Source organism: Gorilla gorilla, chromosome 10 (assembly GCF_029281585.2).
Source record: "Gorilla gorilla gorilla isolate KB3781 chromosome 10, NHGRI_mGorGor1-v2.1_pri, whole genome shotgun sequence".
Lineage (NCBI taxonomy): Eukaryota > Metazoa > Chordata > Mammalia > Primates > Hominidae > Gorilla > Gorilla gorilla.
In genome coordinates, this window is record NC_073234.2 from 137832143 (window position 1) to 137855328 (window position 23186).

A 23186-nucleotide genomic window follows, 5' to 3' on the forward strand; every position below is an offset into this window, starting at 1 on the left:
GGCAACACAGTGAGACCCCCCATCTCTACAAAAAAATACAAATTAACTGTGTGTGGTGGATCATGCCTATAGAGCGAGCTACTCAGGAGGCCGAGGCAGGAGAACGGCTTGAGCCCATGAGGCCAAGACTGCGGTGACCTATGATTACACGACTGCACTCCAGCCCGGGCAATAGAACGAGCCCCATCTCTAAAAATAAAACAAAAGAAAGAAGGAAATCTGAGGTTGGGTATACATACAGTTCAAGACCATAGCCTCCTCAAAACATAAAAATATGCTTTCTGTATTTATTCCTTTTAATAAGCAATCCCCTATAACCTGCCTCATTAAGGTAAGAATATTCAAAATATCCACATAAGGAAAAAATTGACTTGTGGTAGAAGAGAGTGAGTGAGTTACCAGGATCTTGAACAAAAACAAAACATGGCCCCAGCAATGAATCCCAAAGCTTGGTGGTGAAGTTAGTGCTGGACAACACTTCACGCAAAGCACAGAGGGCGGTCACTGTTCCAGGAGCCCCAGAAAACCACCATGGCAAGCCGGCTCGAGAATCACTCCCACTCTAACGCCCGCTACCACTCAGACACATCTCAGTAACTACCCTTCCGTGAAAGAGATCTTGCAAGGTGAATGTGAATTCAAAGGTTAAAGATTCACTTCTATTCTCCCTAATAAGAATACATACTAAAAGCACAAAAATTGTTTTTTGGTTTTTTTTTGAGACAGGGTTTCATTCCTGTTGCCCAGGCTGGAGTGCAGTGGCCCACTCTCAGTTCACTACAACTTCCACCTCCCAGGCTCAAGCAATCCTCCTGCCTCAGCCTCCCTAGTAACTGGGACTACAGGCACACACCACCACCCCCGGCTAATTTTTGTATTTTTAGTAGAGACAAGGTTTCGCTATGTTGGCCAGGCTGGTCTTGAACTCCTGACCTCAAGTGATCCACCCACCTCGGCCTCCCAAAGTGCTGGGATTACAGGTGTGAACCACCACACCCAGCCAGAAATGTTTTTAATAATGAAACTTGATCTAAAGAAGTTAGATATTGTCCCTGTGGCTAAAATTCACTGCAGATTGGCAATCTTGTTTTTTTTTTTTTTTTTAGATGGCGTCTCACTCTGTCACCTAGGCTGGAGTACAGTGGCACCTCCGCCTCCTGGGTTCAAGTGATTCTCCTGCCTCAACCTCCCAAGTAGTTGGGATTACAGGCGTGTGCCACCATGCCCAGCTAATTTTTTGTATTTTTAGTAGAGACGAGGTTTCACCATATTGGCCAGGAGGGTCTTGATTTCCTGACCTCAAGTGATCTGCCTGCCTCAGCCTCCCAAAGTGCTGGGATTACAGGCATGTGCCACCATGCCCAGCCAGACTGGCAATTTCAAGTTCTTACACCTTATGTGTACAGGATGGCTCATTTCTACAAAGCTATCTTAAAGACATCCCAGTTAAAGAGAGACATTTGAAAGGGCATACACCTAGTGGACCCATAAAGGGCTCTTAGTCTCTAAGAAAGTAAGTGTTTTAAGAGTCTAGATCTTGGCTGGGCACAGTGGCTCCCACCTGTAATCCCAGCACTTTGGGAAGCTGAGGCAGACAGATCACCTGAGGTCAGTAGTTCGAGACCAGCCTGGACAACAAGGTGAAACCCCCATCTCTACTAAACTACAAAAATTAGCCGGGTGTGGTGGTGCGCACCTGTAGTCCCAGCTATTCAGCAGGCTAAGCCAGGAGAATCACTTGAACCTGGGAGGCGGAAGTTGTGGTTAGCTGAGATCAGACCACTGCACTCCAGCCTGGGTGACAGAGTGAGATTCTGTCTCCAAAAAAAAAAAAAAAAAAAGATTCTAGGTTTTATGTATTTAAGAAAATAGGGACATGTGACTGTTTCGGAGGGGGAAAAGACAGAGAACACACAGGGCAATGCTTTTAAAAGCACAGTCTACTTCAAAAAACAGGATGTGATGTCTCTCTGACACTGACATGCTTTATGGGTGCAAAGCAATAAGAAAATTATTATTTGGGAGGGGGTGCATCATCTCTCCACTTAAACTCACAGTCAAACTTAGAAAAAAGTTCCATTGTTTACGTACTGCATTACTTAAATAAAAGATGAAAAGGGGCCGGGCGCGGTGGCTCACGCCTGTAATCCCAGTACTTTGGGAGACTGAGGTGGGCGAATCACTTGAGGTGAGTTTGAGACCAGCCTGGCCAACATGGTGAAACCCCGTCTCTACTAAAAATACAAAAAAATTAGCTGGGCGTGGTGGCACGTGCCTATAATCCCAGTTACTCTGGAGGCTCAGGCACGAGAATCGTTTGAAGCTGGGAAGCGGAGGTTGCAATGAGCCAAGATTTCGCACTGCACTGGGCAACACAGTGAGACGCTGTCTCAAAAAAAAAAAAAAGATGGAGAGGGACAATTTATCAAGTGTTTGCACCCAGAATACAGAAACACAGGGTTTTCTAAGTTTTTATTTACTTAAAGGGACAATCCTTTAGGCCAGGCACAGTGGCTCATGCCTGTAATCCCAGCATTTTGGGAGGCCGAGGTGGACGGATCACGAGATCAGGAGATCGAGACCATCCTGGCCAACATTGTGAAACACCATCTCTACTAAAAATACAAAAATTAGCTGGGTGTGGTGGTGCGTGCCTGTAATCCCAGCTCCCAGGAGGCGGAGGTTGCAGTGAGCCGAGATTGCATCACTGCACTCCAGTCTGGCGACAGCATGAGACTCCAGCTCAAAAATAAAAAAAAAGAAGGACAATCCTTTAAAAAGTTAATATTAACCCTCAGAGACTAGCTTTCTGAATATTTGTACGAACCAACACCTTTTCTTCCAACTCCAACTGAAACAGGTATAAACAGCACAAGGCAAAATAATCAAAAACAGATGGTGACAACTTCTCGATTGTGATGCATCTGAATTGAGACCTCTGGGTCATAAAGAATTTCTGCCACTGATAACCTAGTCTAATCATTTCAAACTGTTACTTTTTCACAGAAGAAAAAACTTTATGTTTATTTGCAGAAAAAATGGATAGTAAATTCCGTAGCAAATAGAGCCACTGACTAATCACGTACACACAGTAAAAACACTTTCTATTCAACTGTGGAGTTTTCTGCTTTTAAAAGTCCTGCCAGAGGATACTCACAATAATTTTCTCATCATTATACGATCTCTTTCAGCAAAATAAAGAGGGCCTGGGGTCAATGTCTTTACTTTTTATCTATAAGAAGTTGAAGAAAATCAACACAAATCTAGAATATGAAAATAGTACCTCATGGTGTCTGTAGAATCGGGGCAGGCATCAGCTCATATCTTGCCAGAAGCTGGGCAAACATTTTGAACAGCCTGGCTATGAGGTCATGACAATGACCTCACAAACAGGAATTCTCATGTTAGTCGCCCTCTGGGCTGAAGCCTCACCACTTTAAAGGAATCTGGAGCTGATGACTCAAGAAATGTCCTTCCTCCTAAGAAATTATCCTCCCATCTGAGATTAGCAGCATCTAATCTCAGTTTTCTCCACTGTTGACCAGCATCAGCAACACAGGTAAGCAGAGACAAGCAAGTCCACCTAAATAGCTGAACACCAGTCATGTATGCATATCTGTATTACCTGCAAACTTCTGGTACGCAAGTTTTTATTTTGGTTCGGTTCCAAACACTTTTTCTTAGTATTCTTTACTGGAGGATTGGGCTACATTTAAGCATCCCCGCCAGGCGTGGTGGCTCACGCCTGTAATCGCAGTACTTCGGGAGGCCAAGGCAGGCTGATCATGAGGTCAAGAGATAGAGACAACCCTGGCCAACATGGTGAAACCCCGTCTCTACTAAAAATACAAAAATTAGCTGGGCATGGTGGTGCGTGCGTGTAGTCCCAGCTACTTGGGAGACTGAGGCAGGAGAATCTCTTGAACCTGGGAGGTGGAGGTTGCAGTGAGCCGAGATCGTGCCACTGCACTCCTGCCTGGCGATAGAGCAAGACTCCATCTCAAAAAAAAAAAAGAAAAAGGAAAGAAAAAAGAATCCTGATAACTGAGTAGGAAATAAATCATAAACTTAAAATGTTACCCTTGCCATCCTAATAAACTATTGAGTTCACCAGCCCCAATATTTACCCTGTTTACTAAGGAGAAGCGGAGATTAAGATGTCTAAGTTCATTTTGAAAATGCCAGAAGAATAAAGCCTCGGGACAGCTCCGGAATAGCCCTGTGTATCTTTGTGAGGAAAAGGCAAAATGGCCAGGCTGTTGTTTCCTCCCTCTTAAGAGTTTTGGAGTTTGCAAGCCAGCACAGAGTAAGAATTAGTGACATTTTATTATTTCTAAGTGCTTAAAAATTCTGAAATTGAAGGGAACTGTAACAGGGACTCAGAACAATTATCTCAATGGAATCATTGGTAATTTTTATCTCTTGTGTTTTCTTGGGTCTATAGAAATTTTATTTAATGAACAGGTATAATTAATTTCACAGGCGGAAAAAAATTCTTTTGAGCCACAGTAAAACAGCTTCAACCGAAAGAGTGAAGAAACAGACTCTACTGAGCTGCTTTCTCCACAGAAACAAGAGTGCAGTACAGCCAAGCCAAGATGGAAGTGAATACATATGGAGAGGGGGAGAGGGTGGCTAGTTGTTCACCAAGACTTTTTGTTGTTGTTTATTTATTTATTTATTTATTTATTGAGGCAGAGTCTTGCTCTGTTGCCCAAGTTGAACTGCAGTGATGCACTCATGGCTCACGGCAGCCTTGACCTCCCAGACTCCAGCCATCCTTCCACCTCAGCCTCCCAAGTAGCTGGGACTACAGGCAGACACCACCACACCCGGCAAATTTTTTTTTTTTTTTTTTTGTAGAGATGGGGTTTTACCATGTTGCCTAGGCTGGTCTTGAACTCCTGGGTGCAAGCGATCCACCAACCTTGGCCTCCCAAAGTGCTGGGATTACAGGCGTAAGCCACCGTGCCTGGCCTCTTTTTCTTCCTGGATTCACACCATATTTCCCAGCTCCCGCTACAGTTCAGTATGATCACGTGACTGAGTTCTAGCCAGTGGAATAAGAGAAGTGTGTGAGGCATGTGCCACTCTAGGCCTAGCCCAGAGGAACCTACTGTGTACAATCCCCCATGCTCTTTGCCCTTCCGATGGCTTGATGGAGACAAGCCCAGCAACCTCGAAAGCATGTACTGAAGATAACAGAATCAAAAGATGGAAGAGTTCAGGCGTGTGGCTCATGCCTGTAATCCCAGCACTTTGGGAGACCAAAGTGGGTGGATCATCTGAGGTCAGGAGTTTGAAACCAGCCTGGGCAACGTGGCAAAAACCTCTCTCTACAAAAAAATACAAAAATTAGCAGGGCATAGTGGTGCACACCTGTAATCTCAGAGGTTGCAGTGAGCCAAGATCACACCACTGCCCTCCAGTCTGGGCGACACAGCCAGACTCCATCTCAAAAAAAAAAAAAAAAAAAAAGGAAGAAAGAAGTCTAGACACCTGAATCACCTCTCCCCATTTTCCCATCAGTAAATATGTATCCTAAACTTTTCCAAAACTGAAAATCAACTTATCGGCCACGCATGGTGGCTCACACCTATAATCCCAGCACCTTGGGAGGCAGTCTGATCACAAGGTCAGGAATTCGAGACCAGCCTGGCCAACACAGTGAAACCCCATCTCTACTAAAAAAAAAATACAAAAATTAGTCGAGCGTGGAGGCGCGCGCCTGTAATCCCAGCTACTCAGTAGGCTGAGGCAGGATAATCGCTTGAACCCAGGAGGCAGAGGTTGCAGTGAGCCAAGATTGTGCCACTGCACTCCAGCCTGGGCAACAGCGTGAGACGCCGTCTCAAAAAAAAACAAAAAAAAAAGAAAATCAACTTATCAGTTTCAGCCACTGAAATAAGTGGGCTTATATGGTATAGTGGCAAGCTTATTTTATGTAATACAGTGGCAAACAGATAAAAACTTTGCTTAGAGCTTTGAATCATCTTGGCCAAGTAAATTCCTCAAATAAATTAATTTTAAGGGACTGGGCTTGGTGGCTCATGCCTGTAATCGCAGCACTTTGGAAGGCCAAGGCAGCCGGATCACCAGAGGTCAGGAATTTGAGACCAGCCTGGCCAACATGGTGAAACCCTGTCTCCACTAAAAATACAAAAAAAAAAAAAAAAAAAATTAGCTGGGCGTGGTGGCAGGCGCCTGTAATACCAGCTACTTGGGAGGCTGAGGAGAATAGCTTGAACCCTGGAGGTGGAGGTTGCAGTGAGCCAAGATCACGCCACTGCACTCCAGCCTGGGCGACAGAATGAGACTCCACCTTAAAAAAAAAAAATTAATTTTAAGGACGAGCCTCTAAGATTGAAATGCTTTATATCACAAAAAGCATTATAATGTGAATAATTAAAGTACTATATTTTTATAAAAGCAGAGACATTTTACTGGTAAGAACAAAATATGTTTTTAAAACACACAAGTTTGCCCAGGCATGGTGGCTCACACCTATAATCCCAGCATTTTGGGAGGCCAAGGCAGGTGGATCACTTAAGTCCAGGAGTCTGAGAGCTGCCTGGGCAACATAGGGAAACCCCATCTCTAAAAAAAAAATTTTTTTTAATTAGCCGGGCATGGTGGCGCCTGCCTGGAATCCCAGCTACTTCGGAGACTGAGGTGGGAGGATCACTTGAGCCCAGGAGATTGAGTCCAGCCTAGGCAATATTAGCAAGACTTCATCTCTAAAATCTTTTTTTAAAAAGTTTAAGAAAAAAAAGACACTTATTATAGAAAATATATATTTTAATAAAATCTAATCCCCCTTCCTCCTGACCAGATATCCAAAAAAAAAAAAAAAAAAAACCTTAAGCAATTTACAGAAACAAGAGGTTCCACAAAACAAGCAGTTCCCAGAAACAAGAATGGTGAAAATTATGTTCATACAAAAAGCAGTAATATTCTTCATATTCTCATCTGATTTCTTAAGGTTATGTTTACTCCTATTTTTTAAATGTCATGGTTCAAATAAATAAAAAAGTATGAACAGAGAGCTGGACTAGGAAGTGAGACACCTAAATTCCACCCCAGTTGGATGACCCTGAACAACTCACATAACCCCTTCCCCGGCTCAGTATTCCCAACTTCAACTTGAGGACACTAATTAAGTAAGATCTGTTTCTAACTCCATACCTTCACAGCTCTAGTCCTGTTTTGGGTATCAAATCCAAATCCTGTAAGCAAAAGGTCAAGGATTCAGAAGTGAAAGGAAAGATTGTGGCTCTAACTTTGCCAAAGTGAAAAGTACAGACCTCTGCCATCAGTGAAGAAAGAACCCAGATCTGATAAGAGCTTCGAACAGGCTCAGCACCTCCTGGCACACATAGAGCGGCATCGCGTTGCCCCAAGAAAATCACATCTCTACACATCAGACCCTTTTCAGTCCATTTTGCCCCATCCACAAAATGAAAATGCCACTTTATTTAGTAAATCTAAAAATTCTGTTGGGAGGCAAAGGAGAGTTGAAGAATTTGCAATGAATTTAACCTGCCAGGAGAGGGAGTTTAACACCAAGCTTCCAGAAACAGGCTGCGTGGTAGCTACAACGTCCAGAAACCCAGGTTTCAAGGCGGCCCTGCTGCAATACCCAAAGGAAATTCAGCACCAGGCGGGTGAAGTGACTTACCTGTGCACAGCTGCACTCGCAGACTTCAGAGCCCCCACCTAATTCTAAAATGCTGTATGTCCATGAACTTAATAACAGAAGGTCAGGGGAGAGACGTTCTGAGAGCAACGGAAATCTATCTTAAGATAAAGATGTTTCTGAGGCTGATTTTTCAAGTCAAACTTGAGAGAGAAATTCAAAGGCTATGTTCTCATATCATATTCCTGGGTTTGGGAGGTTCATTCACAGCTTAATCCTGTCCCCTGAAGTCACGGTTACGTAAGTATGCTGTGTCACTTGCTGTCCCCACCCCCAACACAGAAGATGCAGTGTAACCTGAGCTCCTTGGCTTCAGCCACTGAAAACACTTACACAACACTGGGACCTTTCCAAATTGACTTGTTTCCCCTAAAGAAAGGGCAAGCTATTTGATTTTCTTCCTTCCACTTCATTCACATTCATATTTCTGTATATACAGAAGAGACTGAAAAAGATAAATAAGATTGAAGGGCATTTGCAAATTTTCTTCAATTCTTGAGTAAAACAAAAAAGTCAACTATCCAACGTCACGGAAAAGTAACCAAAAAAAAAAATTATGGGCCTGCTTAGCCCCAATTTAAAAACATCACATCTCCTGGCTGAACTGAGCTTAAGGTCCTTGGACGGGCTTCATTTCCCACATACTGGCTGTTTCTAGAGCCAGGCCCCATACGCTACTGCCACGCGCAGCATACTGCCACACAGAAGGGCTTTGGGGGCACATGGGAAATGGCTCTCCAAGAACACAGGAGACACATCAGCAGTCTCTTCTGACTACTCTTCTTGCCCTCTCTTCCTTCTCTGGACTACTCCAGCTACTGGACAGCTTCGATTATGGAATGATGACTCACACGCATTCCTGTCTTGTTTGCATATCATGCTATGACTAAGTTCCATGAGATTTTATTTGTCTTCGCATCCAAAGAACCTAAAAAAGTTTGATACACAGTAAGAGTTCAAAAAAGTTCTCAAGTGAGTCAACAGCAAAACAAGAATCCATAAAATTATGCAAAATGATGCGATTTTCAAACTAAAGCATCAAGTAACTGTATCTTACACTCTAAACACTTGATAAACACAGAAGCATTACAGGGTTTCCCAACTCCAGATCCCTTTTTTTTTTTTTTTTTTGAGACAGAGTTTCACTCTTGTCGCCCAGGCTGGAGTGCAGTGGCGCGATCTCGGCTCACTGCAACCTCCGCCTCTCGGGTTTAAGCAATTCTCATGCCTTAGCCTCCCAAGTAGCTGGGATTACAGGCACATGCCACCATGCCTGGCTAATTTTGTATTTTTAGTAAAAATAAGGTTTTGCCGTCTTGGTCAGGCTGGTCTCGAACTCCCGACCTCAGGTGATCCGCCTGTCTTGGCCTCCCAAAGTGCTGGGATTACAGACATGAGCCACCACGACTGGCCTGGATCCTTTTCTAAAAAGTGGGCCAATGAAGGGTGGGTATGGTGGTTCACACCTGTAATCCCAACACTTTGGGAGGCTGAGGTGGCAGGATGCTTTGAGCCCAGGAGTTCAATACCAGCCTGGGAAACTTGGTGAGACCTCATCTCTAATTATTAATTAACAAATTAATAAAAAGTAGGTCAATGGGCCGGGCACGGTAATCCTAGCACTTTGGGAGGCCAAGGCAGGCAGATCACTTGAGGTCAGGAATTCAAGACCAGCCTGACCAAAACGGTGAAGCCCCATCTCTACTAAAAATTCAAAACTAGCCAGGCGGCGTGGTGGCACATGCCTGTAATCCCAGCTACTCAGGAGGCTGAGGCAGGAGAACTGCTTAAACCTGGGAGGCAGAGGTTGCGGTGAGCAGAGATGGCGCCATTGTACTCCAAGAAAGTAGGTCAATGAAGCTATGGGCAAACTGTTCAATTACTACCTACAATGAGTGCTATTTAACAGGTATGATCTCGGCTGGGCATGCTGGCTCATGCCTGTAATCCCAGCACTTTGGGAGGCCAAGGCGGGAGGATGATCTGAGGTCAGGAGTTCAAGACCAGCCTGACAGACATGGTGAAGCCAGTCTCCACTAACAATACAAAATTAGCCAGGTGTGGTAGCACATGCCTGTAATCCCAGCTACTCGGGAGGCTGAGGCAGGAGAATCACTTGAACCTGGGAGGTGGGGGTTGCAGTGAGCCGAGATTTTGCCATTGCACGCCAGCCTGGGCAACAAGAGCAAAACTCCCGCTCAAAAAAAAAAAAAAAGTGTGAGTCTCAAATTAGATAATTACATTTGTTGACAGTATTATACTTTCTAGACCAGCACTGTCCAGTAGAAATACAATGCAGTACAAATGTATAATTCTGAATTTTCTGGTATCCATATTTTTAAAAATGAAAAAGAATCAGGTGAAATTAATTTTCATGATATAGTTTATTTAGCCCAGTAGATCTAAAATATTATTTCAAAATGTAATCAAGGGCTGGGCACAGTGGCTCATGCCTGCCCAAGTGGAAGGATCACTTGAGTTCAGGATTTCAAGACAAGCCTGGGCAACATAGTGAGACTCCATCTCTACAAAATTTTTAAAAATTAGCTGGGTGTAGTGGCACACACCTGCATCCCAGCTACTCCAGAGGCAGAGATGGGACGACTGCTTGAGCCCAAGAGTTTAGTTAGAAGCTGCAGAGAGCTCTGGTCATGGCACTGCACTCCAGCCTGGGCAACAGAGCAAGACCTCATCTCCTGCCCGGGCGTGCTGGCTCACGCCCGTAATCCCAGCACTTTGGGAGACCGAAGCACGTGGATCACTTGAGGTCAAGAGTTTGACAGCAGCCTGGCCAACATGGTGAAACCCCATCTCTACTAAAAATATAAAAATTAGTCGGGTGTGGTGGTGGGCACCTATAATCCCAGCTACTCCGGAGGCTGAGGCAGGAGAATTGCTTGAACCCAGGAGGCAGAGGTTGCAGTGAGCTGAGATAGCGCCACTGCACTCCAGCCTGGGTGGCAGCACCACATTCCAGCCTGGGTGACAGACCAAGACTCTGTCTCAAAAAACAAATATCACCTCGTCTCTTAACAACAACAAATGTGATTAACGTAAAATTATTAATATTTTACATTCTTTTTTCATAATAGATCTTTGAAATCCACAGTGTATTTTATAGTTACAGCACACCTCAATTTGGACTCACCACATTTCACGTGCTCAATATGTGATTATGTGGCTCGTGGCTACTACATAGGACACCACCAGGCTAGAATACATACTGGAAGCAGAAAACAAGCAGCTCTCCTCTTGGCATCGATAGTAAAACTAACAAGCAGATAATACCCCAGGCCCCGCTGGATATGCAACATCCATCTTCTGTGCTCCATTACAACATGTATGTGAGGAAAAGGGCAGAAAAATGTAAAACTCCTGAATCTCGAACCGGGAATAATTTAATTGTTCTTAGCATAGAAAAGGAAAAAATAGCACTTACAGTAAGAGGAACTTTAAAATATCTATTTGACAGGTGATACATAATGTATAAGGAAGCTCTGCTGGCAGCACAAGGCACTGCCCAGTAAAACCGAGAGCTCAGCACAAAGAGTTTGAAAACACACCCACATGAAACTCAAAGCAAAATACAGTACAGAGACTGAGCTACCGATGAAAAATTTAATAAGTATATCTCAAAGCACATGAAAGGAACCTGTGGCTGGAGATTTAAGGCCAATACAGTAGGAGACATCATTTCTTGTTTTGTTTTTTTTTTTTGGTCTGTTTGTTTTTTGGCACAGAGTCTTACTCTGGTACTCAGGCTGGAGTGCAATGGCACGATCTCGACTCACTGCAACTTCTGCCTCCTGGGTTCAAGCCATTCTCCTGCCTCAGCCTCCTGAGTAGCTGGTATTACAGGTGCCCGTCACCACGCCCAGCTAATTTTTTTTGTATTTTTAGTAGAGACAGGGTTTCACCATGTTGGCCAGGCTGGTCTTGAACTCCTGACCTCAGGTGAACCACCCACCTTGGCCTCCCAAATAGTTGGGATTACCACATGAGCCACCGCGCCCAGCCGCATATAGCTGTTTCATTGGCCCATATTCTAACACCTGGGAAACTTGTTAGTCTTCCGAATAAGATACAGAACACTCCCTGTGCACATTTACACAGAGTGGTCCGATGACACAATGACACTGTGTGACTGCTCAGAATGTGTGCCCTAACAACAGTTCCGTGACTCAAAATCAAACCACAGGGCATGAAGGCAGGGAGCATCCACTCCAAGGTAGAATACCTGGTAAGCGCATGAGTGAGCAGTCTACGCGAGCTGAGGATGAGTGACAGACACCTAAGAGCATCGTTGACTCTGGCTTCCCAAAGCTTGGCCCTGAACACAGGGAAAATGTGTGTGATGCCACCAAACACAGTTTGGGGCGCAGGCCACAGAAGGGCCAATGTATCAAATCAGTGCACTAACAAGCGAGATTCACTGGACAGAATATAAAGCAGGGGCCTGGAGACACTGGTTTCAGTATCAACTAGTAGGCTGATTTAAAAGGTAACAGAATAGGCCGGGCGCAGTGGCTGACGCCTGTAATCCCAGTACTTTGGGAGGCCAAGGCAGGTAAATCACTTGAGGCTAGGAGTTCGAGACCCTTCGGGCTGGCCAACATGGTGAAACCTGTCTCTACTAAAAATATAAAAATTAGCTAGAAGTGGTGGCACATTCCTGTAATCCCAGTTATTCAGGAGTCTGAGGCAGGAGAATTGCTTGAACCCGGGGAGGTGGAGGTTGCAGTGAGCCAAGATTGCGCCACGGCACTCCAGCCTGGGCAACAGAGCAAGACTCCATCTGAAAACAAAAAACAAAAAACAAAGGCCGGGTACAGTGGCTCACGCCTGTAATCCCAGCACTTTGGGAGGCCGAGGCAGGCGGATCATGAGGTCGGAAGATCAAGACCATCCTGGCTAACACAGTGAAACCCTGTCTCTACTAAAAATACAAAAAAAAAAAAAAAATTAGCCTGGCATGGTGGCGGGCGCCTGTAGTCCCAACAACTCGGGAGGCTGAGGCAGAATGGTGTGAACCCGGGATGCGGAGGTTGCAGTGAGCCAAGATCGCGCCACTGCACTCCAGCCTGGGTAACAGAGCAAGACTCCATCTCAAAAAAAGAAAAAAAAAAAAAAACCAACATGGTGCCATGTGTTCACACTTCCATTCTTCCATTCAGTTCCACACATCCCCATCAAGTTCACTGCCTTGTCTACAGGACTGACTTAAACCACCTCTAGAGTCAGGTGTCAGAATAAGAGCATTCCGTCATCTTCAAAAACATGTGCCTTTCACATGAGATTACTTAAATGTTTTATTGAATATTAAAGTCATTCAGCCTGTCCTTTTTTCCATTCCTGTCATGACTATTTATAAGCACCAATATTTCTTCACTGATCGCCATCCCCTGTGTAATCCCATGAGATGTTCTGTCACTGCTGCATGGCTCCTGTTGCTGTCATTGCCTAGATTCACAAGGGACGCGTTCTCACAAGTACTATGGTCAAAAAAGTCAGAAAGATTCCAGGAGCCGTAACTCTAGGGTTTTTTTAGTCTTTTGTCACTTTACTGTGCTAGGACCACTAAGATCTATTTTCACTGATATTTCTCTAAGTATGTGGGTATTTATGTATGCTTCATAGACGATATATTATATATAACTTTTTAAATAGGCCAGACTCAGCTTTAAAATTAACACAAAGATTAAAAAAGCAAATAGCAGCCAGGCGCGGTGGCTCACACCTGTAATCCCAGCACTTTGGGAGGCCAAGGTGGATAGATCACCTGAGGTCAAGAGTTCAAGACCAGCCTGGCCAACATGGCAAAACCCCATCTTTACTAAAATACAAAAATTAGCCAGGTGTGGTGGTACACACCTATAATCCCAGCTACTCGGGAGGCTGAGACAAGAGAATCACTTGAGCAAGGGAGGCAGAGGTTGCAGTGAGCAGAGATCATGCCACCACACTATCTCAAAAAAAAAAAAAAAAAAAAAAAGGAAACAGCAGCCGGGTGTGGTTGCTCACGGCCGTAATCCCAGCACTTTGGGAGGACAAGGCGAGCGGATCACCTGAGGTCAGACGTTCGAGACCAGCCTGGCCAACTTGGTGAAACCCCATCTCTACTAAAATGCAAAAATTAGCCTGGCATGGTGGCAGCTCCGGTAATCCCAGCTACTCAGAAGGCTGAGGCAGGAGAATCGCCTGAATCCGGGAGGCGGAGGTTGCAGTGAGCCTAGATTGCACCACTGCACTCCAGCCTGGGTGACAGAACAAGACTCCATCTGGGGGATGGGGGGCGGGAAGCAAACAGCATATCTTTAAGGATAAAGTACGAAAGATGAGTAAATATTGTAATCACTGTTTATTTAAAAGGTCAATGCGGGCCAGCTCGGTGGCTCATGCCCATAATCCCAACACTTTGGGAGGCCAAGGTGGGCAGATAGTTTTGAGCACAGGAGTTTGAGATCATCCTAGGAAACATGGCGAAACCCTGTCTCTGCAAAAAATACAAAAATTAGCCAGGCATGGTGGTGCGTGCCTGTGGTCCCACAGAGTGAGACCTTGTCTCAAACAAGTAAAAATAAATGGATCAATGTGAAAAGCCCATTCAGACACTAAAGGACTGACACAAGTCAGTAAGTATCAGAAAATTAACTGGCTCCTTAATTCAAAAGGAGCTACAAGGAAGTTTTATTTCCAATTTCTAACTGAGACAAACCTTACAGAGCAATTTATAAAATTAGCCTGCTAACCTTAAGTGTTGATTTGAGAATATCATACAATAAGACACTGACAATAAATACAAAGTTTATGGTATCTTTCCAAAGTCAAGAGTAGACATACCCCTTTGAAAAATTATTCTGTGCTTAAGAAAATTATATGTATTTAAAACTTAAGGTGTGTATGACATAGTACAGAATACAAATTGTACCTAGAGAAGTTTTAAAAAGGAAGGACAGGATTAAAAACTAACCCAGGGAGAAGGGTGGGGCATAAGACAATGTTTTTTTTTTAGAGATGGAACTCTGAGCTCTGATGCAACTGCCTGCAATTATGAATGCCTTTGCACAGCTCAGTCTGAGTGCAGATTTATATTCCTACTACTTAGCACGCAGAAAATAAAGAGCCTCCCAATGTTCCTCCATCTGCAAAAAAAAAAAAAAAAAATGTTTTAAGGGAACATGGAAAGCTGAATAATTTGAGTTATTTTGCTCATTTACACAAAATTCTACAAAATTCCTGTGACTTTGTAACTCTAACACATACCACTAGCTTAGACACAGATCTTAAAAGGGGCTGAAATTACTAGGCCTCTCTAGTATCTCCCAGAAGAACTTACTTAATGGGTCGGCAGCAGTCAATTATACTAACGTGCAAAAAGAAGCAATGTGCTTAATATAGCATCATAAAATGTTAGAATCAGAAGAGACTGTAGCAATCTAGTTCAACTCTCTCATTTTACCAACAAGAAAACTGATTCTAAAAAGTGAAATCACTTGTCAAGGTCATACTTACTTAACAGTCTAGGACTAAAACCCCAATCTCCAGGCTCCTGACCCTAATGTAAACTGATGAATAAATGTTTCTAAATTATTATATACAGCAGTGAGATCAAAGAGTCAATCTCAAGGCAAGTTAAAACTGACCTCCCCAGCCAAGGTGGCTCACACCTGCAATCTCAGCACTTTGGGAGGCTGAGGCAGGAAGATCACTTGAGCCCAGGAGTTCAAAACCAGCCTGGGCAACACGGCAAAACTCCATCTCTACAAAAAATTAGCCAGGTATGGTGTCGCGTGCCTGCAGTCCAAGCTATCTGGGAGGCTGAAGGAGGAGGATCACCTGAGCCCATGAGATTGAAGCTGCAGTGAGCTGTGATTGTGCCACTGCACTCCAGCCTGGATGAGTTTTTTTTTTTCTTGAGACAGAGTGAGACCACATGCTACAAGGAGGGTTTTTGGTGAGACCCTGTCTCAAAAAAAAAAAAGAAAAAAAAAAGAATTGATTTCCCTTTCCATTCTTCACAAAGGAAAAAAGTTGGCATATTGTTGCCTGCTCCTTAAACAGTCAGACATGGCCCACACTAAAAGCAAAAGCATACCAAAACTGATCTGAACAAGAAAAGGGTACAAAGACAACTCTTAGAAGAATCAAGGTCTTTCACATTGGATGGGGTTTTTTTCTTTTCATAAAAGCTTTCTTGCCTGTAATGCCAGCACTTTGGGAGGCCGAGGCAAATCACCTGAGGTCAGGAGTTCAAGACCAGCCTGACCAACATGGCGAAACCCCATCTCTACTAAAAATACAAAAATTAGCCGGGCATGGTGGCAGGCACCTGTAATCCCAGCTACTCAGGAGGCTGAGGCAGGACAATCACTTGAACCCAGGAGACGGAGGTTGCAGAGCTCACACCATTGCACTCTGGCCTAGACGACAAGAATGATACTCCGTCTCAAAAAAAAAAAAAGGTTCTTGTTTTTATTTTGCAAATGAGCAAGTTTAATAGTTGCTATAGGTCTTGAGAGACAATGGACAAATAACCACATTTTTTTGAGACATTTCTTTATTTTTCATTATATATTTTTTTGAGATGGAGTCTCACTGTCGCCCAGGCTGGAGTGCAGTGGTGCAATCTCGGCTCACTGCAACCTCTACTCCCAGGTTCACGCCATTCTTCTGCCTCAGCCTCCCCGAGTAGCTGGGACTACAGGCGCCTGCCACCACACCAGGCTAATTTTTTGTATTTTTAGTGGAGACAGGGTTTCACCGTGTTAGCCAGGATGGTCTCGATCTCCTGACCTCGTGATCCGCCCACCTCGGCCTCCCAAAGTGCTGGGATTACAGGCGTGAGCTACCACGCCCAGCCTATTCTGTTTTTAAGAGACTATGTTGCCCAGGCTGGTCTTGAACTCCTGGGCTCAAGAGATCCTCCTGCCTCAGCCTCCCAAAGTGTTGGAATTAAAGGCATGAGCCACTGTGCCCGGCCTATAACCACGTTTCTATTTTCACAATACTACAGGGCACCTTGCTATTTTTTTTATTGTTTATTTTTTTTTGAGATGGAGTCTCCACTCTGTCACCCAGGGTGGCACGATCTTGGCTCACTGCAACCTCCACCTCCCAGGTTCAAGTGATTCTCCTGCCTCAGCCTCCCAAGTAGCTGGGATTACAGGCACCTGCCACCACCCCCAGCTAGTTTTTGTATTTTTAGTAGAGACAGGCTTTCGCCATGTTGGCCAGGCTGGTCTCGAACTCCTGACCTCAGGTGATCTACCCACCTCGGCCTCCCAAAGTGCTAAGATGACAGGTGTGGGCCACTGCGCCCGACCTCATTTGGATTTTAAAATCTAACTTCAGTGTTTGTTATTTTTCTTTTTTTTTTTTTGAGACTGAGTCTCGCTCTGTCACCCAGGCTGGAGTGCAGTGGTGAGATCTCAGCTCACTGAAAGCTCTGCCTCCTGGGTTCACGCCATTCTCCTGCCTCAGCCTCCCGAGTAGCTGGGACTACAGGCGCCTGTCACCATGCCCGGCTAATTTTTTGTATTTTTAGTAGAGACAGGGTTTTGCTATGTTGGCCAGGCTAGTCTTGAACTCCTGGCCTCAAGTGATCCACCCATCTCAGCCTCCCAAAGTGCTGGGATTATGGGCATGAGTCACCATGCCCAGCCTCATTTCTTGCTCTTAATCTGCAATCCATTAACAGCTACAGTTTCCTCGAGAGCAGGACACATGACTGTTTTACTCAACTTTCCCAGTGTCTGGGCTAGTACCTCCCTATAGTAGATGCTTAATAAATATCTGCTAAATATAGAAACTAAAAGATAAAGGCATTCTTTTGTATACCATTTTCATTCCAAATGGTAACATACCATTGTTCTATACTTTGCCTTTGTAAAGTTATATTTATTTTTATTTATGTATACACACACACACACACACATATATATATACACAGACACACACACACTTTTTTTTTTTTTTTCGAGATGGAGTCTCGCTCTGTCACCCAGGCTGGAGTGCAGTGGCGCAATCTCGGCTCACCACAACCTCCACCTCCCAGGTTCCAGCGATTCTCCTGCCTCAGCCTCCCGAGTAGCTGGGATTACAGACACATGCCACCACACCCCGCTAATTTTCGTATTTTTAGTAGAGACAGGGTTTCGCCATGTTGGCCAGGCTGGTCTCGAACTCCTGACCTCAAGTGATCTGCCCACCTCAGCCTCCCAAAGTGCTGGGATTACAGGCGTGAGCCACCACGCCTGGCCTTATAAGTAATATTTTGAAGGTAAAAAGAAAAAGATAACAGGTTTGTTTCTCCAAAGAAGCTATACAAATGGCCAATAAGCACATGAAAGGATGTTCAGTATTACTAGCCACCAGGTAAATACAAATCAAAATCACGATGAGATACCACACTGCACACTCACTAGGATGACTATAATCAAAAAGACATAGAAGTGCTGGTGAGGATTTGGACAAGCTGAACCTCATTCATTGCTGGTGGTACAACCACTTTGGAAAACAGTATTGTACTGCCTCAAAAGGTAGAGTTCGCATATGACCCAGCAATTCTATAACATTCTTAGGTATAGGCTCAACATAAAAGCAAGCATATGTCTACACAAAAAATTATACACAAGAGCCAGGCATAGTGGCTTACGCCTGTAATCCCAGCACTTTGGGAGGCTGAGGTGGGCGGATCACCTGAGGTCAGGAGTTTGAGACAAGCCCAGGCAACATGGCGAAACCCTGTCTCTACTAAAATTATAAAAATTAACCGGGTGTGGTGACAGGCGCCTGTAATCCCAGCTATTGGGGAGGCTGAGGCAGGAGATTTGCTTCAGCCCAGGAGGTGGAGGTTGCAATGAGCCGAGATCACGCCATTGCACTCCAGCCTGTGAGACAAGGGCAAAACTCCATCTCAAAAACAAAAACAAAAAATTTATACATGAATGCTCACAGCAGCAGTATTCATGAGACAAAAAGTAGAAACAATCCAAAGGTTCATCAAGTGATGAAGAGACACAATGTGGTATTGGGGTATATCTACACAACAGAATATTACTCAACCATAAAAAGGAATCAAGGGCAGATGCATGCCACAACATGGAGGAACCCTGAAAACACTATGTTAAGCGAAGGAAGCCAGTCATAATGTATGATTCCCTTTATATGAAATGTCCAGAATAAACAAATCTGTAGAGACGAGAGTAGATTTGCCATGTTGCCCAGGCTGGCATCAAACTCCTGGCCTCCTGCCTAGGGCTGGGAAAGTTGGCAGAAATAAGGAGTGACTGCTAATGGATACATGATTTCTTCTGGGGATGACAAAAATATATTAAAACTTACTTTTCTAACTGGGAGAAAAGGAAAAAAAATGAAAATATAATAAAACTGATAATGGTGATGGGTACATAACTGCGAATATACTAAAAAACCACTGAATTGTATACTTTAAGTTAGTAAACTATATGGCATATGAATTATATCTCAATAAAGCTGTTATTTTTTTAAAAACTGGTATACTTAGCAGTTTTCCTACTTACTATCTACAACCAGTTCTTTTCTTTTCTTTTTTTTTTTTTTTAAGACACAGGCTCTCACTCTGACACCCAAGCTGGAGTGCAAATGGCACAATCATGGCTTACTGCTGCCTCAACCTCCTGGGCTCAAGGAATCCTCCCACCTCAGCCTCCTGAGTAGCTGAGACCACAGGTACACAACCATCCCTGGCTAACTTTTGTTTTTGTAGAAATGGAGTTTTGCCATGTTGCCCTGAGCTCACGGGATCCACCCACTTCAGCCTCCCAAAGTGCTGGGATTACAGGGGTGAGCCACCACACCTGGCCAAAAAAATTTTTTAATAAGAAGACTGAGGCCAGGGCATGGTGGCTCACCCCTGTAATCCCAGCACTTTGGAAGGCTAAGGTGGGCGGATTTCATGAGGTCATGAGTTTGAGACCAGCCTGGCCAACATGGCGAAACCCCGTCTCTACTAAAAATACAAAAATTAGACGGGCATGGTGGCACGCGTTTGTAATCTCAGCTACTCAAGAGGCTGAGGCAGGAGAATCATTTGAACTTGGGAGGCAGAGGTTGCAGTGAGTCAAGATCACGCCACTGCACTCCAGCCTGGGTGACAGAGCGAGACTCCGTCTCTAAAAAACAAAAAAAGACGAAAGTACATACTCTAAAGTATCAAAAAGATTCCTCTGGGCAGTAGCATCATGGATAATTTGTTTTTTTCTGTGTTTTTGTATCTATGCAAATTTTATAATTTATACAATTAACCTACATATTTTAAGAAGAGAACATTATGTTACTAAAATGTAAAGCCCATCTTAAAACTAATATATAAAGAAAAAATAAACCTGAGACCCTAAAAAAAACTTCACTGGAAAACATTTTCTAAAATCTAAACTTGACTAGATTCTCAAGATGACAACCTAAGCAAGCTACGTATGTATCCCTTTCAACAGAAACTAGTCATATGGTTTCATGTAATAAAGACACCCACTTTTCAGAAACCCAGGCAATAAGTTTTCTTTCACTTAGGCTATAAAAAAATCACCCTGCTTATAAAGTTTATTTACGGTCTAGAAAGGAAAAGTCTAAATAGGTCCCTTCCTGCTTTAAGGTATTAGAACATAATGTCTCTAATAAAAAGTCATTATATGGGGTAAATCAGGAAGAGAGAGGAGGCAAGAGGTCAAAGGCCTTGATTAAAAGATTTTCAGGAAAACGTCCCTACTGACTCTTATCTTTCCTGAGAAGAGGGGGAAAATATGCCAAATATTTCACTACAATACTTGAGTAAAAGAAGGGATTTTTAGAATCGGGGGGAAAAAGACTTATTATATTGCCTTCCCTTTATACATCAAACCCAAGTTTTGGATGATTTGCACACCCTGAACATCTGGATCTTCTGGCCCTTAACTTCGGAGAAGATATTATAAATCAAGGACTCGGCAATTTTAAGTGTTAAAAAGGGGCAGAGTTAAACTGGGATCTATCCAAGTCATACTTAGACATTAAGTAAGCAAAGGAGCAAACAAACACCAAACTGCTTAATTCAAGTCGGAAGTATTTTAGAGCTTACGCTTATAGAAAACATTAGGGCAGCAAAATGTCTGCCTGTAGTCTCATTAGCATTCCTGCAAAGAGGTGGATGAGAATAAACTTCCCCAGGGTAAGAGACACCAAGGAGGGTTCCCAATAGGGATTCTGTAATATGACTACTTCCTCTTTTGAGAGATTTTGAAAGCATACTTTTAAGATTTTGTTGCTGAACCACAATAAATAGACAATTAAAAAGTAGACCCACCCATTGAGTTAGTGCTAGTGGAATATGTCCTTCTGGAAGTGCCATATGGAGATTAAAAGAAAAAAAAAAAGCTCTTTACTCATTGTGGCCAAGATTCCTTGGTACTTGGTGCCAGGGCCAGGATATTACCCCAGATGTCCTAGCCAAATTCAAGGTTGGCTAATTACACTCTGACAAACTACAAGCAACAAAAAAAGTCTCCCTCTGTTCCCTTGATTGAAACCTGAAGAGGTCACTCTTCCTTGAAATTGTTTTTATTTTTTAATTTTGATTGAATTGTACACTTTAATATGTGTACTTTGGTTTTGGGGGTTTTTTTTTGGGTTTTTTTTGGTTTTTTTTTTTTTTGAGACAGGGTCTCACTCTGTTGTCCAGCTTGGAGTGCAGTGGCGTGAACACAGCTCACTGTAGCCTCCTGGGATCAGATCTCTTGGGTTCAAGAGATCCTCCTGCCTCAGCCTCCCAAGTAGGTGGGACTACAGGCATGTACCATCACATTCAGCTAATTTTTTTTTTTTTTTTTGAGACGGAGTCTCGCTCTGTCGCCCAGGCTGGAGTGCAGTGGTGCAATCTCGGCTCACTGCAAGCTCCGCCTCCCGGGTTCACGCCATTCTCCTGCCTCAGCCTCCCGAGTAGCTGGGACTACAGGCGCCCGCCACTGCGCCCGGCTAATTTTTTGTATTTTTAGTAGAGATGGGGTTTCACCGTGGTCTCGATCTCCTGACCTCGTGATCCGCCCACCTCGGCCTCCCAAAGTGCTGGGATTACAGGCGTGAGCCACCGCGCCCGGCCTCAGCTAATTTTTTTAAGTTTTTGTAGAGACGGAAGTCTCAATGTGTTGCCCAGGCTGATCTCAAACTCCTGGACTCAAGTGATCCTCCTGCCTTAGTCTCCCAAAGTGCTGGAATTATAGACATGAGCCACTGCGCCTGGCCAAACATCTGTTTTGTTTTGTTGTTTCTTTTTTGAGACGGAGTTTCTATCTTTTTGCCCAGGCTGGAGTGCCATGGCGCAATCTCAGCTCACTGCAACCTCCACCTCCCAGGTTCAAGCGATTCTCCTGCCTCAGCCTCCCAAGTAGGTGGGATTACAGGCGCCTGCCACCATGCCTGGCTAAATTTTTGTATTTTCAGAAGAGACGGGGTTTCACCATGTTGGCCAGAATGGTCTTGATCTCTTGACCTCGTGATGCACCCGCCTCGGCCTCCCAAAGTGCTGGGATTTACAGGCATGAGCCACCACGCCCAGCCCAAAATTCTTGTACAGTACCATCGGTCATTATGGTTTCCCTTAAGAGTGCATTGTAACTCAAATGCCAACTTAAAGCATACGGATTCTTTGAGTTCCACCTATATGGGAAACACACTACGTATATTAAAAATGCTAAAAAAAAAATTAGCTGGGCATGGTGGCGCATGCCCATAATCCCAGCTACTCAGGAGGCTGAGGCATGAGAGTCCTTTGAACCCAGGAGGTGGCGGCTGCAGTGAGTCAAGATCACACCAGTACACTCCAGCCTCGGCGACGGAGCGAGACTCTGTCTCAAAAAATAATAATAATAAATAATTTTTTAAAAAAACATAAGACGCTGTTAATAGTTTAAAGCCTCCCTAAACAGCTATCTAAAAACTCCTATCTTGGCAAATACTGACAACTGACACTGCTTTCCAATTAAGATTGAAAAGTGGCTGGGCGCAGTGGCTCACGCCTGTAATCCCAGCACTTTGGGAGGCAGAGGCAGGCGGATCACGAGGTCAGGAGATCAAGACCATCCTGGCCAACACACTGAAACCCCATCTCTACTAAAAATACAAAAAAATTAGCCGGGCGTGGTGGCGGGCGCCTGTAGTCCCAGCTACTCGGGAGGCTGAGGCAGGAGAATGGCGTGAACCTGGGAGGCGGAGCTTGCAGTGAGCCGAGGTGGCGCCACTGCACTCCAGCCTGGGCGACAGAGCCAGACTCCGTCTCAAAAAAAAAAAAAAAAAAGTGTTATCTAAAGTTTTCTATTAAACATAGATTTTGGCTAGGCACGGTGGCTCACGCCTGTAATCCCACCACTTTGGGAGGCCAAGGCGGGTGGATCACCTGAGGTCAGGAGTTTGAGACCAGCCTGGCCAAAACGGTGAAACCCCGTTTCTACTAAAAATACAAAAATCAGTCACGCATGGTGGA

The 23186-nt window shown here is 44.2% G+C and overlaps 1 protein-coding gene across 8 annotated transcripts in view; it reads right to left on the reverse strand.

Annotated features, from left to right (window-relative positions):
- CLIP1 (CAP-Gly domain containing linker protein 1) overlaps positions 1 to 23186 on the reverse strand; it is a 152274-nt gene that overhangs the window by 122093 nt on the left and 6995 nt on the right. Inside the window, exon 1 of one of the 8 annotated variants that reach the window (XM_055358247.2) lies at positions 7679 to 7925. The exons of the other annotated variants lie outside the window; for them this stretch is intronic. The gene's annotated coding sequence lies outside the window, so the exon portion shown is untranslated. Of the gene's footprint in view, positions 1 to 7678; positions 7926 to 23186 lie in introns of those variants that run through there. 8 annotated transcript variants of the gene reach the window in all.